Source organism: Equus caballus, chromosome 26 (genome assembly GCF_041296265.1).
Source record: "Equus caballus isolate H_3958 breed thoroughbred chromosome 26, TB-T2T, whole genome shotgun sequence".
Classification (NCBI taxonomy): domain Eukaryota; kingdom Metazoa; phylum Chordata; class Mammalia; order Perissodactyla; family Equidae; genus Equus; species Equus caballus.
In genome coordinates, this window is record NC_091709.1 from 31576410 (window position 1) to 31590936 (window position 14527).

Here is a 14527-nt window from a genome sequence, read left to right on the forward strand (position 1 = left end):
CTCCCTATCTTGAGATCCACAAATTAATCTCATCTATAAAGTTTCTTTTGCCATATAAAGTATTATATTCACAGGTTCTGGAGATTCAAGAGGAGGGAGCATTATTCTGCCAGCCACAGTGATGATTGCCAGCACCTATCTCTAGCTGCTAATCTTCCTTCATTTTCCAGCTGCCTGCACTTACGCTTGCATATCGAGCACAATAGGCTCAAAGATGAGCCTACAAAATCAAACCCACAAAATTGATTACTTCGGTTCCATTGGAACACCATGGGTATATCACCTCAGCAAGGAGTCACCAAGCTAGAGAACTAGGGATTGTCCTAAACTGAGCATTTTCACCCCTACTTGCACCTAAGCCAAGATCTGACTATGTTTTTAAACTCCTAACTATTTCTAAATGTACATCCTCTGCTTCATTCCTATTACCTCTTTCCCGGTTTGGGTCTTGTTTATTCTCATTTGAACTGCTGCAAGGGCTTCTATTCTCTACCCTCAACCTGCCCCCTCAAATGTATTCTCCACAGTTCCATCTAGAATGCAAATTTGAGAATATGGTTCCTACAGATAAGCCTTTCAATGTGTCCCACTGCCTATTATCATACACACTCCTTTGCATTGCACATGAGGCCCCTCCCGATCTTGTCTCTGATGATTTCTTCTGCCATATGTTTTATAACTTCTCATTACACGTTGGAGGACTCAGTTACTTGCTTGTGGTTCACTTTCCACTCACTTCTGTTCCTTGAGCTGTGAGATTTTCCCATCACAATGCTGGCCAGCCAGGGCTGGGTGACACCTTCTATTGTACTGTGCTGTAATCATCTGTGGATGTGTTTTTCTAAACTGTAAAGTTTCTTGAAAACATTCCTTACTTGGTTTTATGCCCCTATCACTTATCTGAGTCCTTAGCACCATGTGCATTTTCAGTAACAAAGTCTGTGATTTTGATTTGGTAAATTCATGAGCAAGGGGATCTTGAAACCCTTTCAAATTATAAAAAGGAATTAATTTAAGTGTTCTGGGAAATTGACTAATTCGTGAGAACTTTGGTCTAATACATTCTATTTGGGGAATATGGGGAAACTGAAGAGAAATATTAGGCTTTATAATGAAGCAGGAAATTATACTGACTACCTAGAAAGCATGCGAGCTTTTGATGAAAGAAATATATAAACATACCTAAAATAAAATATGCTTGTTCAGAATTTCTGTGTGCTTGAAATGCAAGCCATGTTATTTTCTTTCTTTTCCTCTTTTTCTTTTCCTGTCTCTTCCTCACTTCTCCTCCTACTTCTCTCCCTTTCTTTTGCTCTGTCTTTCTCTCTCTCTCTTTTTTTCTTTTTAAGTAATATACTTGAAATATACCATAAGTCAGTGTTCCCATCAATGACTTGTTGAGGGTGGTTTCAGGCACAGGAATCTGTTTTTAGAAGATCCTCTTACTCTCTTCCTCCCCCTTCCTTTGGCCTCACCCCTGATTTAACCTAACCATGACCTGAACAGCTCTCACCGCTGCTATGCTTCCATCCCTCACATATGTCTTTTAAGTGTTAGTCTGGGAGTACGAAACTCAAATGCCACTAATTCATTTTGGGAGGTCTAAAATGATGAGGATTTTAGGCTGGTTAATTTTAAAACTGCAGATGAGAAGCAGGCTCCGAGGAGTGGAATTTGCTTGCTCTTTGAGAGATATTTGCATTTGTGAAGGAAAGGGGGATGACCTTGTAGGGACCTGAAATTGACCACCCCAGGATATGTCTATTTGGCATCGGGATTGTTTGGGGCTGAGTGCTTTTGATAAACTGGGACAGGGAGGGAGGCTCTGGGGAATGGAACTTGCCCTTTGTTGGGACACATTTACATTTGTAAGGTAAATCTCTATCTGTAAAAGGTGCCTCCCTCTCTGTACCAGGAAGAAGAAGAGAGATGACCTTGTCCCTAGAAACTCTTAATGGGGAAGGCAAGAACTTAAGTTGGTTGCTGTCTGGCAATCTCATGTAACTGATTTAGGGTGGTGGCTTCTGACCTTTACTTAATCCAATTTGATTCTTGTCTAAAAGTCATGGGATCACCCAATGACCCGACCCCACCTGCACTGATACCATTTTAACTTTTTTTCATGTTCTTTCCTTTGTCTTGTAAAGAGATGACTCACATACCCATGCCTTATAAAATTAACCCTAACTCTCAACTCAGGGCAGCAGCAGCAGCTCTGACTGCCCATGGGCCCTGTCCCCATGCTATTCCACACTACTCTCTAAATAAAAGAGCACTACTGCCAGATCTTGAGAGTCCAAGAAATCTTTCTTTCGACTCCTCCGCTCGCCAACCCCACATCATAAAATATCCCACCAACTTTAACCAGTTACATTGTGGCAGAGAACTCATACAATTCCTGAAGCAATTATTCCTAACGTTTAGGTTTTTTTCGAAGTTATTTCACATAGAGAGGGAAGAGCAAGAGATTCGCATTAGCTGAAATTCTGTGAAACAATTTTTCCCTCAGCCAGTGCCTGCCATATGTGTGTGTGTGTGTGTGTGTACATGTATATGTGCATAAGCTTGTTTATCCAGAGCTCATGTGAGAATGTTCTGAAGATTCAGTTAGGATGGGTATAAATTGAAATTCCTTTTCTAAGAGTCCAATATTTACACTAAAATAAGATGCACCACTTGGCAAGTTCTCTACTGCAAATGGCTACTGTGACTATGGAGGACATGAGTCTTTCCTTAACTACCCACTATATAAACTTTCTATCCTTGGAAGGAGGTATGCACTGTTAATGATTCCTGGCTGCCAAAGTGTGACCATTTGACCTTGTGTCTGCCAATCCGATGCCCCCCGTGAGTAAATGGCACAAAGATGCAAAGGCAGACAAATGCATTGAGAAGGTGGCAATCCAGAACCCAGGGTGCTACATTGAGTTTCTAGCGATTGAGGCTTTCCAAGCAGATAGATTTTAAGGGAGAATCATGACTCTCTTCTCAACCACTCACCTCCCTTTGTTTCTATCATTTTCTGAGCCTAGTTCTCCAGGCTTTCATTCATTTCTGGAGTCATCTGATAGCTTTACTGCAAATAGCCTCTATCTATCAAGTTTACCAGAATTGGTTTGTGTTGTTGTCAATGAAGAATGTTGACTAATTTGCTTAAGAATTGGTGAGAGAAGAACACTGAGAAGAGGGAGGGGTCTTAGTAAGTGTTACCCCAGGAGCAAACCTCCAGGCAAGAATTTGAGTGTCAGTAGTTTATTTGGAAGATAACTTCAGGAAGCACTGGTGGGGAAGTGGGAAGGTGACAAAGGGGGGAAGAGGCCATGGGCAGACTACAGCTGAGGGTAATCTCAGTCCTGCTGGGAGAAGAGTTGCTGGCCCTGAGGGGTAAGAAAGCTGAAGTATTTATCCTCAAAGTTCCATTTGTTGTTGGCTGAGGGCATTTCCTGGGGATGATAATTCTCCAACACTTCCAGACGGTCAAGCTCACAGACTGAGAAAAAACTCTTGACCTGAGAGCCACAAATGCTCCCAGTAGGATACTTTCTACCCATATGGGAAGAGTGAGTACTCTGGGCTTATTCGGAGAGCACGATCATTGTGATGGCCTTTGTGATATGTCACATTGTCTAGGCTGCAGTTCCAGTTATTCAAACAAACACTAATCTAGGTGTCGCTGCGAAGGTAATTTGTAGATGTAATTAAAGCTCCTATAAAGTGTCTTTAAGTGAACAGAATTATCCTGGATAATGTGAGTGGGACTGAATCAATTGGTTGTAAAGCTTGAAAAGGAGGGCTGACATTTCTTCTTCGAGAGAAGAAATTCCTCTTACAGGCAACACCTTAGGCCTGTTCCCACGGAGTTTCATCTTACTTGTCATCTTTCCTTCTTGTGGATGATAGTTTCAGCCTGTGCCATGGCTTCAAGTTTGCCCCTTCCTAACTACGTGCTCTGTGGGTTTTGGACTTTGTTAACCAGTCCCCATAACCATGTTATCTATCTATCTATCTATCTATCTATCTATCTATCTATCTATCATCTATCTATCTGTCATCTATCTATCTCTATCATGTATCTATTATCATTTATCACACACACATACACATTCTCTATAGTATCCACGTCTCTGGTTGAATTCTGACTGGTGTAGACAATTTTAGTACCTGAAAGTGGGTGGTGCCATAACAAATACATAAAAATGTAAGGGTGGCTTTGGAATGAAATGGGTGGAGTCTGGAAGAAATTTGAGGGAAATTTTGAAAGTGTGATAGAGAATGCCTAAATTGTCTCTTAACAGATCGTAAGTAGAAATATGGATTTTGTGAGCCCTTCTGGTAAGGGCTCGAAAGGAAGTGAGAGGTATGTTATTGGAAGCAGGAGGAAGGGAGATCTTTGCTATGGAATGGCAGAAAGTTGAGTGGAATTGGCTCTTGCAGCTATGTGGAAAGCAGAGAGTTTTCTCCAGCCGGTTGCAGAAGGGAAAGTCAGAGAGATTCAAAGCACAAGAAGGTTTTGATGCACTGTTGCTGGATCACAGAGGGAAGGGGCTGCGTGCAGGGACCAGAGAGCAGCTTTATATTGTTCTGCTCAGGCTGCCATAACAAAGGACCACAGACTGGGTGGCTCAGACAACAGAAATTCATTTTCTCACAATTCTGGAGGCTAGAAATATGAGATCAAGGTGTCAACAGGGTTAGTTTCTTCTGAGGCTGCTCTCCTTAGCTTATAGATGGCTGTCTTCTCTCTGTGTCTTTACATGGTCTTCTGTCTGTACATATCTAGAGTGTCTAAATTTCCTCTTATAAGTATACTGGTCATGTTTGATTAGGACCCACCCATCTGACCTCACGTTACCTTAATTATCTATTTAAAAACCCTATCTCCAAATACAGTCACATTCTCAGGTACAGTGTATTAGAATTTCAACATACGAAATTTTGGGGGACACAACGTACCCATAACAAACCTCTAGGAGCTGAGAGCAACTCCTAGCCAATAACCAGCAAGAAAATGGGGATGTCAGTCATACAACTGCAAGGAACTAGATTCTGCTTCAACAAGCTAAATAAGCTCAGAAAACATTCTTCCCCAGAGCCTCCAGATAAATGTCCTCGTTGGCCAACACTTTCATTTTGGCAGCCTTCCTGGACTTCTGACATACAGAATTGTGAGAGAGTTTTTTTAAGCCTCTGAGTGAGTGGTTATTACTGCAGCAATAGAAAACCAATACAAACACCATATACTAGTGGCCAGTCACAGCTTCTTAAAAAGAAAAAAAGAAAGCCTTGCAAAAGAAAGATTAGATGAAATAAACCACACTCTCACCACTGCAGTTGATCCCAACTTCATAAATTTCCTCTTCCAACTATCCGTTCTAGATTTCTCTATCCTCCAACAGGACTTCTGTTTGTCTAATTTGCTTGCCCACAGCACCAAGCAGGGAATCCAGACAAAATCAGGCAGGTACAGAGGGCATGACCCCCAGGACACCAACCTCTGTGGTACTTTTTTCCCTTTCTCACATCTGTAGCGTGAGTCGGGGGAGGAACTTTACAATGACCTGATAGAGAAGCAAAAGACCTAGGCCTGGTTCACGTGCCAGCTCAGGGTGTTGATGAGGGCTAGAAATGGACTCTTATCACATTGTTACGGAATGAATATTTGTGTCTCCCCCCAAGTTCATATATTGAAGTTCTAACTCCCAATTTGATGGTATTAGCAGGTGGACATTTGGGAGGTAGTTAGGTTTAGAGGAGGTCATGAGGGTGGAGCTGCTATGGTGGGATTAGTGCCCTTATATGAAGAGGAAGGGGTGCCAGAGCTTCCTCTCTCTGCCATGTGAGGACACAGTGAGAAAGTGGCCATCTGCAGGGCAGGAAGTGTGCCCTCACCAAGAACCAAATCTGTAGGTGGTTTGGTCTTGGACGTCTCGGCCTCCCTAACTATGAGAGATACACATCTGTTGTTTAAGCCACCCAGGTTATGGTATTTTGCTATAGCAGCCTGAGCTGACTGAGACACACACTTTAGGCCCATTGAAGGTGGGCCTCAAAGATAGTGTTGCAGGGAAATCCTTCCATTGGCAGCTCTTCATCCCTGAGTGAATTGCTGTTTCCTGTTTTCTTATGAAAGTGCATTTGCTACCTTGTCCACTTGTGGTTATCAATAACTTACAAAGTATCTAAACATTTGTCACAGCAATCTCATTTTCTTGTGATAATCAAAGTTGATAACACCTGCCAGTGCAGCAACACTTTTTCCCCCTCATGTCTACTGAAATGAGAAAACCCAAATGATCAGGTGGAATTAGTAACTTTTAAGTTGAATCTTTACTATTTTAAGTTGAATCCTTACTATTTCTCTTGGTAGAAGAGTCTTACCCCTCTAACCCTCTGCCAGGAATCAGCACTTCTAGTTCAGCAGGGCCTAAAGTCTTTGGGAATAGAAGTATAAATTCCTTCAATGGGTCCCTGGGAATAGTGGGACACTTCTTTCCACCTTTTGATTCTCAAACCTATGTACTCTGGCTATCTGGGTCAACGCACCATGCTGTGGTTGTTGATTTGACGTATATACCTTGTCCCGAACGACAATGCCCCAACCCCATAGACTGCTATGTCTACTCAACAACTTAGCTGTGCCTTTCAAAAGCTGTTTCAATGCTCTAGCAGGCAAGCAACCTCAGGGTGATGAAGTAAGTGCTATAAATAATTACTCCTGTGGCCATGTTCCCTGGGTCACAGGTCTTTCAGATAAAGATGATCCCTTGGTTCAAGGTGATGTTTGCTATTATGCCGAATAAAAAAATTTTTAGTAAGTCTTTGTGTTTTTGTGCTGGCCAAGGCACTGTGAGCATGATAAGCCCATATTCAGAAAACACAGCAATCCCTGCAAGGGAAAATTGCTGCTTCCCCACACCCCTGTGTGTACCAGACACCCCTGTGTTGAAATATGTAAATTTTGTGTGTCTCATGTCAATGCCTACAAGAGAAGACTGGATGGTCTCCTCAAGGGTTGTTGTTATTTTTCCGTTTTTTTGGTCAGTTTGCCCTTGATAGATTAAACATTTAGCAGTAGCAGAAGCTTGATCAGGCTTGGGGAAAAGGATTAAAGGATTCTATGTTCTGGGGCCCATGTTTATCCCTTTTATCAGATCTACTTACAGATAGGCCCATTGTGCAACTACTGGGGTGGCTGATGACAAAGGTTTTTTTACTCCTACTGGATGGGTCATGCTGTCCACTAGTTTGTTAGGTGTTTTCCAGATTTTGCTGCTTCCAGGCACTTCACTCTGCAGCTAAGCCGTTAAGCACAGCTCAGAATTCCATTAACATATGCTACTTCTCTTTCAACACAAAGTTCATAACCACAAAAACTTCTCAAAGCTCTGCCTACTGACAGTTTTCCGTCTCATCAGTGTCTTTCAGGGTCATCCATAAATGAAGTTGTGGTGTGACAGCAGTCCATTTTGGCTCACAGCAACTTATTGAACTAACCCATCCATGAACCAGGATCAGATTTTCTACCTTCTGTATCATTGGTTGTAGGAAATCTTCCACAAGGTCATGGATGTAAACTAAAGGGTATATGTCAGGGAAAGAGACATAGGTGACATGAAATGTTTGTTACCTATTTGTATAATTTATTCATGCGCTCTAGAATTGGTTGAGCTCAGTAGCAAATGTATTATTTCTCTCATATGATCGATGTTACTGTGTTCTACCCAACTTATGATTTGGTGGATCTGACAACATCCCGCTCTTGATAAATATCTCTTATTACATTGTTACTTGATATCATATGTTCTGTTGCTTAGTTTCAAGTAGGACCCAGAAGCATATAAGGAGTTGCTTTTCAAACTGTGATTAGTACTTTGCTAAAGATGGTATGGCCTTGCTCCAATACTGAGGTCTACAGTTTTCTCTGTGGCTTGCCAGAGATTGGACACGATGTACATATCCATCAAAATCACTTCCTACACGTGGAATGTGCTAAGCAGTTGAGCCAAGAAGCAGGGCTACTTGTACCACAGTCTGAAGCTGCTGCGGAACCATCTCACTTTGGGCCACGTTCAGAACTGACAGCCTGTGGGGTTCCTTAATACACGAGTACAGCAGTGTTCTCAAATGGGGAATGCTTTGTTTCCAAAATCCTGAGAGGCCAATTGAGGTTATCAGCACTCCACTTTTCAGCACCTGTGGTGGATTGGAGTACTAGTGAAGAGATAATGACTGGTTTTGTAACAGCTCTCCCCAGGAAATAACATGGGGTAAATGATAATTAAAGGATTACTAAATTGGTTAGCTGCTGTTAGTGGCCATACAGGCTCTGAAGGAAGAAAATAGAAGGCTCTCAAAGAAGGTCACAGAGTGAAAGTTCAAAGCTATTTTTTTCTGCAGCATTTAAAGAGATTCAAATCTCCTTCAGCTGAAGAGCAGAATGTGTTGAAAACCAGGCTCGAGATTTGATAGTGTGCGAGTTAGAGTGGAAAGGAGGCTGAATTCATACTCCCTGCAAATTCTTCTAGATTGAATTCTGGGTCCCTCCCTCTTGATAGTAGACAGAAGCTCTGCATTGACTAAACTATGAAAAGGATTCATCCAAGGTAGATCTCTCAAGATGGTGTTGTCCTCCTCATTATCTGCTGCTACTTCTCCTAATTGCTTGTAGACAAATCGTATAGATCAAGTCTCAACATGGAATGACCAGGGAAATAATGTGCCTGCTAAGAAAGGGATTATTCAATGTATAGCTGCCGACTTGGCCAATATGTACCAACAGGAACTGGGCAAGTTTGTCTGGGAATGGATACCAAAGGTGCTGGATTAGAGAGAACAGAACGCAAGGCTGGAGAAGGGTGACTGTTCCTATGGCCACAATCAGGAAAAACAAATACTCATCCATTATATCTGCAGAAATTTATCAATTTTTTGGGCGGGGGAGTGTGTGTGTCTATTTTTCCCTCAAATTTGTAAAGTTTGCCTTCCTAAAAGATTCCAAGTCCTTTGAGGGCCAGGACACAATCATGGATAACATGTCCCTTACTTTCTACAGTTTCAATAAATAAGCGTTGGATAAATGATGTAGGAATGATACATGAGGAAAGCAGTAAGCCACTGGCAGGTATTATTACAAGCCTGTTATTAATTCTGATTTGTACCAGTTATGCCTGAAAGTAGATGTTTTGCATTATGAACTAATCCTAAGAGAGTAACACTAATGAGATTCTTAACGGGAAAATTGCACTAATTTGAGAATTTAATTTGATTGGCAATGACAAAATTTTCATAAACGTTGTAAGTTTCAACTCTTATTACAGGAATGTCAGCTGATCAAAAAGAGTGGATAACACTGAACTATGTGCAAGCAGTGTCACTATTAAAAAAAAAAATACTCTTAAATTTTAGAGATAATTGACAGCTTGGAAAAATCCACCTGGCCGGTTAGCTTTCCTCATTCTGCAAACATCGAACAGCATATTTTCATTATAAACTTTCAGCCAAAGTGTAAGACTAAACTCTGAAATGCCTGTGATTACTCGTGTGGGCCGGGACTGCTATGATTGGCTGGGTTTCAGGTTTGTGTCCGCGTAGACAGAGCAATGCCAAAAGGAATTAGATCAGAGCCAATCGCCTCCAACATCTCAGTGGGGGCTCCAGGATTCTTCATTTGGTTTCACCAGTGAACCGACTTCCTTCTCTGTTTCTTGCCTCCACGCCCATGAAAATAGGAACTGTCACTCCCCAAGAGCCTCACAGAAACAAGAAATCGAATTGCAACCCATGCACATTTAATGGTGGTTGGGAGAGGCAACTGTTTTTCAGGAATGCTTATTTATTTTCTTTGTTTTCAGAATTTCTGATTTTTCTCCTGCTAAATCTCTTTAGAAACTCTATCAACTCAATTCTAGTGTCCGTCTGGAGATATACATACATACATATATATTTATAAGTCTATTTCTTTTTTTGCTATGAAGATATCTTCTGCAAATTTAAATTAACAAGTAGAAGGAAGGAAAGCATGCTACTTTTCTGTCTTGGGTTATTTCTTAACTTATTTATACACCTGAATCATAACAACAGGCTATTAACTGGGAAAATAGAAACATCTTTTAGTCCGTGAGAGGGAAATTTAAAAAACATACTTGGTTGTAAGAAGTTTTATTTATTTATTACACATGACCAGAGACTAAAGTATAAATATAATAAATTGATTACTTTTTTCTTTTTTTGAGGAAGATTAGCCCTGAGCTAACATCTGCTGCCAATCCTCCTCTTTTTGCTGAGGAAGACTGACCCTGAGCTAACGTCTGTGCCCATCTTCCTCCACTTTATATGTGGGACACCTGCCACAGCATGGATTGCCAAGTGGTGCCATGTCTGCCCCTGGGATCCGAACTGGTGAACCCCAGGCCACCGAAGCAGAAAATGCACACTTAACCGCTGCGCCACCAGGCTGGCCCCCAAATTGATTACTTTTGTTATTTTAAAACACGTTAGCGATTTCGTGTTCTGAATTCTTTCTCCATCACTTCCGTCCTTGTCCCTGTCCATCCTACCCCCAGTCTAGCCCCTACTCCCGGACCTTCAAGCAGCTTCTTCAGGTAAGTCTACAAAAGAAAAATGTATTTGCAAATAAGCGAAGTTTGCAGTCTTCATTAAAACAGGTTACTGACTGTAGGCTTCCAGCTCCCTTGAATGTTTTATGACCCATTTATATCATTTAACATAATTTTGCTTTTCTCCTTAAAAAATAAAAATAGAACCACAGTACTGAATTAAAAGCTCTCATTTCTGCTGTGAAGCTTGTGACGTCATCAAAATCCATTACATTTTTATGCCTCTATAAGTTAGTTGAAATGCATTTTCTCTTTCTCTCCTCTCAGAGTCTATGTTTAGGATTGCTTTTATCAGGGAGTTACAAGGTCATTTTTTATACTTTGAAACAAGCATTTCTCCAGTTCAGTGCAAAACTTTCACATATAAAGGACTTGACTATGGGTTCTTTCTCTGTTGAGGAATTCACATGAATGTTTGAAAGCTTTGGCTGACTGTTCTTTTTATCATTCAAATCTTGAAGCTCTCAAAATCAAACGTTAAGAAAAAGAGACCTCAGTTTATTTCATCAGGAGTGACAGGACCTGTCATTGTTAAAGATGATGTAAAAATGAATGAGAAATTTGAAAAATCCAATGAATTAAAATATCTTCTTATTAGATTTAATATACATTTCATAGATTTATTTTTATTCTTCAAATTCTAAAGTACTCTAAAAGGACTATGATTTTTTCCTACACTTCTCTGCCATGAACTAAAGTCAGTCATTACAGTTTTATTAGCGATAAAGCTGCTACAATGGAGCTTGGATCGTCCAATCTTCATAGTAGTGGTACCTTGATATTCTAAAGATAAACTCTCTAACGTAAAAGAAACAAATGATATGAAAGCAACTTTCGGATTTTTTTTTTTCTACAAATAAAGTATGGCTTTAAATAAATATAAATAAGGAAACTGAAATTCAGTAACTCCACAGCTTTGTTATACAAATTTATTATGTTTTCCAGCATTATCGTTGAAAAATTGACAATAAAATTATTTATATTTAAAGTGTACATGATAATTTAATACACATACACATTATAAAATGATTACCACAATCAAGTTAACACATCCATCACCTCACATACTTAATTCTTTTTTTGTTTGTTTGGTGAGAACACAGAATTATTTTCAACAAATTTCAAGTATAGAACACTGTTGTTATTAACTGTAGTCACCATGTAGTACATTATATCCTCAGAACTTAGTCATCTAATAAATGAAAGTTTGTGCCCTTTGATCTATCGCTCCCTGCTTCCTCTGCTCTAGCCCCTGGCAACAACCATTTTACTCTCCATTTCCATGCTTTTTATTTTTTTAAGACTCCACATAGAAGTGATAGCATACAGTATTTATTTTTCTCTATCTAGCTTATTTCAATTAACATAATGTTTTCCAGTTTCATCCATTTTGTCACAAATGGCAGAATTTCCTTTTTCCTCGCTGAATAATATTCTGTTACATACACCACATGATTTTATCTGTTCATCTGTTGATAGACACTTAGGTGGTTTCCATATCTTTGCTATTGCGAATAATGCTGCAAGGATGTGAGAATACAGATATCATTTCCTTTGGATATAGACCCAGAATGAGATTGTTGGGTCATTTGGTAGCTCTGTTTTTAATTTTTGAGGAACCTCCATACTGTTTAAAAAAATGGCTGTTCCAATTTACATTCCCACCAATAACGTACGAGGAATCTTTCTCCACATCTTCACTAATTTTTTTTATCTCCTATATCTAATTTGTTGATAGCTTTTATCATGAAAGGATGTTGAATTTTGTCAAATGCTTTTTCTGTATCTATTGAGATGATTATATGATTTTTATCCTACATTCTTTTAATGTGGTGTATCACATTTATTGATTTGTGTATGTTGAACTATCTTTACATCCAAGGGAGAAACCCCACTTGATAATTATGTATGATCCTTTTAATGTATTGTTGAATCAATTTGCTAGTATTTTGTTGAGGATTTTTGCGTCTATTTTCATCACATATATTGGCCTGTAATTTTCTTTTCTTGTAGTGTTTTTTCTTCAGTTTTTGAAAGTTTGATTATAATGTGTCTTTGTGAGGATTTCTTTAGGTTGAATCTACTTGGGGACCTTTAAGCTTCACATACCTGAATGTCGATATGTCTGCCTAGATTTGGGAAGTTTTCAGTCATTGTTTCTTTAAATAAGCTTTCTGCCCCTTTCTCTCTTTCTTCTCCTTCTGGGACTCCCATAATTTGTATATTAGATTTTTTAATGGTGTACCATAAATGACATAGACTTCCTTCACTCTTTTTCATTCTTATTTCTTTTTCATCCTCTTCATAATTTGAAGAGCTCTCTCTTCAAGTTTTCAGGTTTTTTCTTCTGCTTGATCAAATCTGCTGTTGAAGCTGTCAATTGTACTTTTTCATTTCATTCATTGTATTCTTCAGCTCCAGAATTTCTGTTTGCTTATTCTTTATGATTTCTGTCTCTTTGCTGAACTTCTTGTTTTGTTCATGTGTTGTTTACCTGGCTTCATTGAGTTGTCTATCTGTGTTCTCTTGAATATCCTGACTTTCCTTAAATAATTATTTTGATTTCCTTTTCACATAACTCATATATCTCCATTTTTGGGGGCTCACTTACTGAAAAAATGTTGTGTTCCTTTGGTGGTGTCATGCTTCCTTGCTTTTTCACATTCCTAGTGGCTTTGCATTGATGTCTGTACATTTGAGGGAGTAGTTACCTCTTCCAGCCTGTTTGGACTGGCTTTGGTATGCAAAGACCTTCACCTACAAGTGGCTGTGAGGGCACTAGGTGAGTGGAACGCAGCACTCCAGTTCTTGGAAGAGTGCATAAGCATAGTATCCATGCTTCCCTGTCTTCTGAGGTCAACATTGGCAAAGACTGTGGGGTCTTCAGTGGCCAAAGCACAGAAGTCTGTGCTGGCAGTGGCAGCTAGGGCTATTGGGGGTCCTAGGGGCTGAAGGCTGCTGGGGTTCTCCTGTTTTTGCTTTTGGCCATGGAGGAAAGTTCTAGCTGAGGAGAACCCTCTTGATGCTGGGTCTGACTCACTGACACTCAGAGCAGTAGCAGTGCCAGGGTCCTGGGCTCAGGGGCCTGTAGAACTACTGCATCACCTGGGGTCTGGAGGACAGGTGTACTTTCTGGGGCAGTGGCTTTGGTGTATAAGTTTGCAGGTGTGTACATATTGCCCACAAAACGAGGATTTAAGTCTGTAAGACTTGCTGCAGTGACTCAGGGTCCATGGGAAAGATGTCATGGGTCCAGAGACAACAGGGTACAGTGGTGGCATGGGCCCAGGGGACATGATACTGCAGTCTCAAGAGGGTTTTCCTCAACTAGAATTTCAGCATTGCAGTCCCAGTGCTGGTGGCTCAAAGTGTGACTCAGGATCCAAGGGGTAGGGCACAGAGCAATGACAGTGTGGTCCCAGTAATGGAGGGCTAAAGCCCTGACCAAGACCTGTGAGGGTGGGGCACAGAGCAGCAGCAGTATGGTCCCAGAGTTGGTGGATTAAAGCTGCGACTTAGGACCCAGGGTTGCAGCACAGCAGCAGCATCAGTCTTGTAGATGGTGATGCTCTGTGGCATTTTGATCCTGCAAAGCCAGGCGCAGCAGAGGCTAGAGCCTCTAGGGCAGGTCTTACACAGTGACAGCTCAAGCCCTGGGGAGCAGACCCAGGGGTGGGTACTCCTGGCAACCCCACTTGTTGGGCTCAGTGTTGGCGAAAACTGTGGGGGTCTGTGAAGGCTGCATGTGCTCACAGTGGTAACCAGGATTCTCGGGGTCAACCTGTTCCCTTGTTTCATGTGTTGTGAAACCCATCCAAGTGTATCCTTTTTGATTTCAAGCTACTCTGGACTGGTGTATATCATGACACAGGTAAATGCTTCCTATGCTTTTCCATGCAGCCACTCTTAAT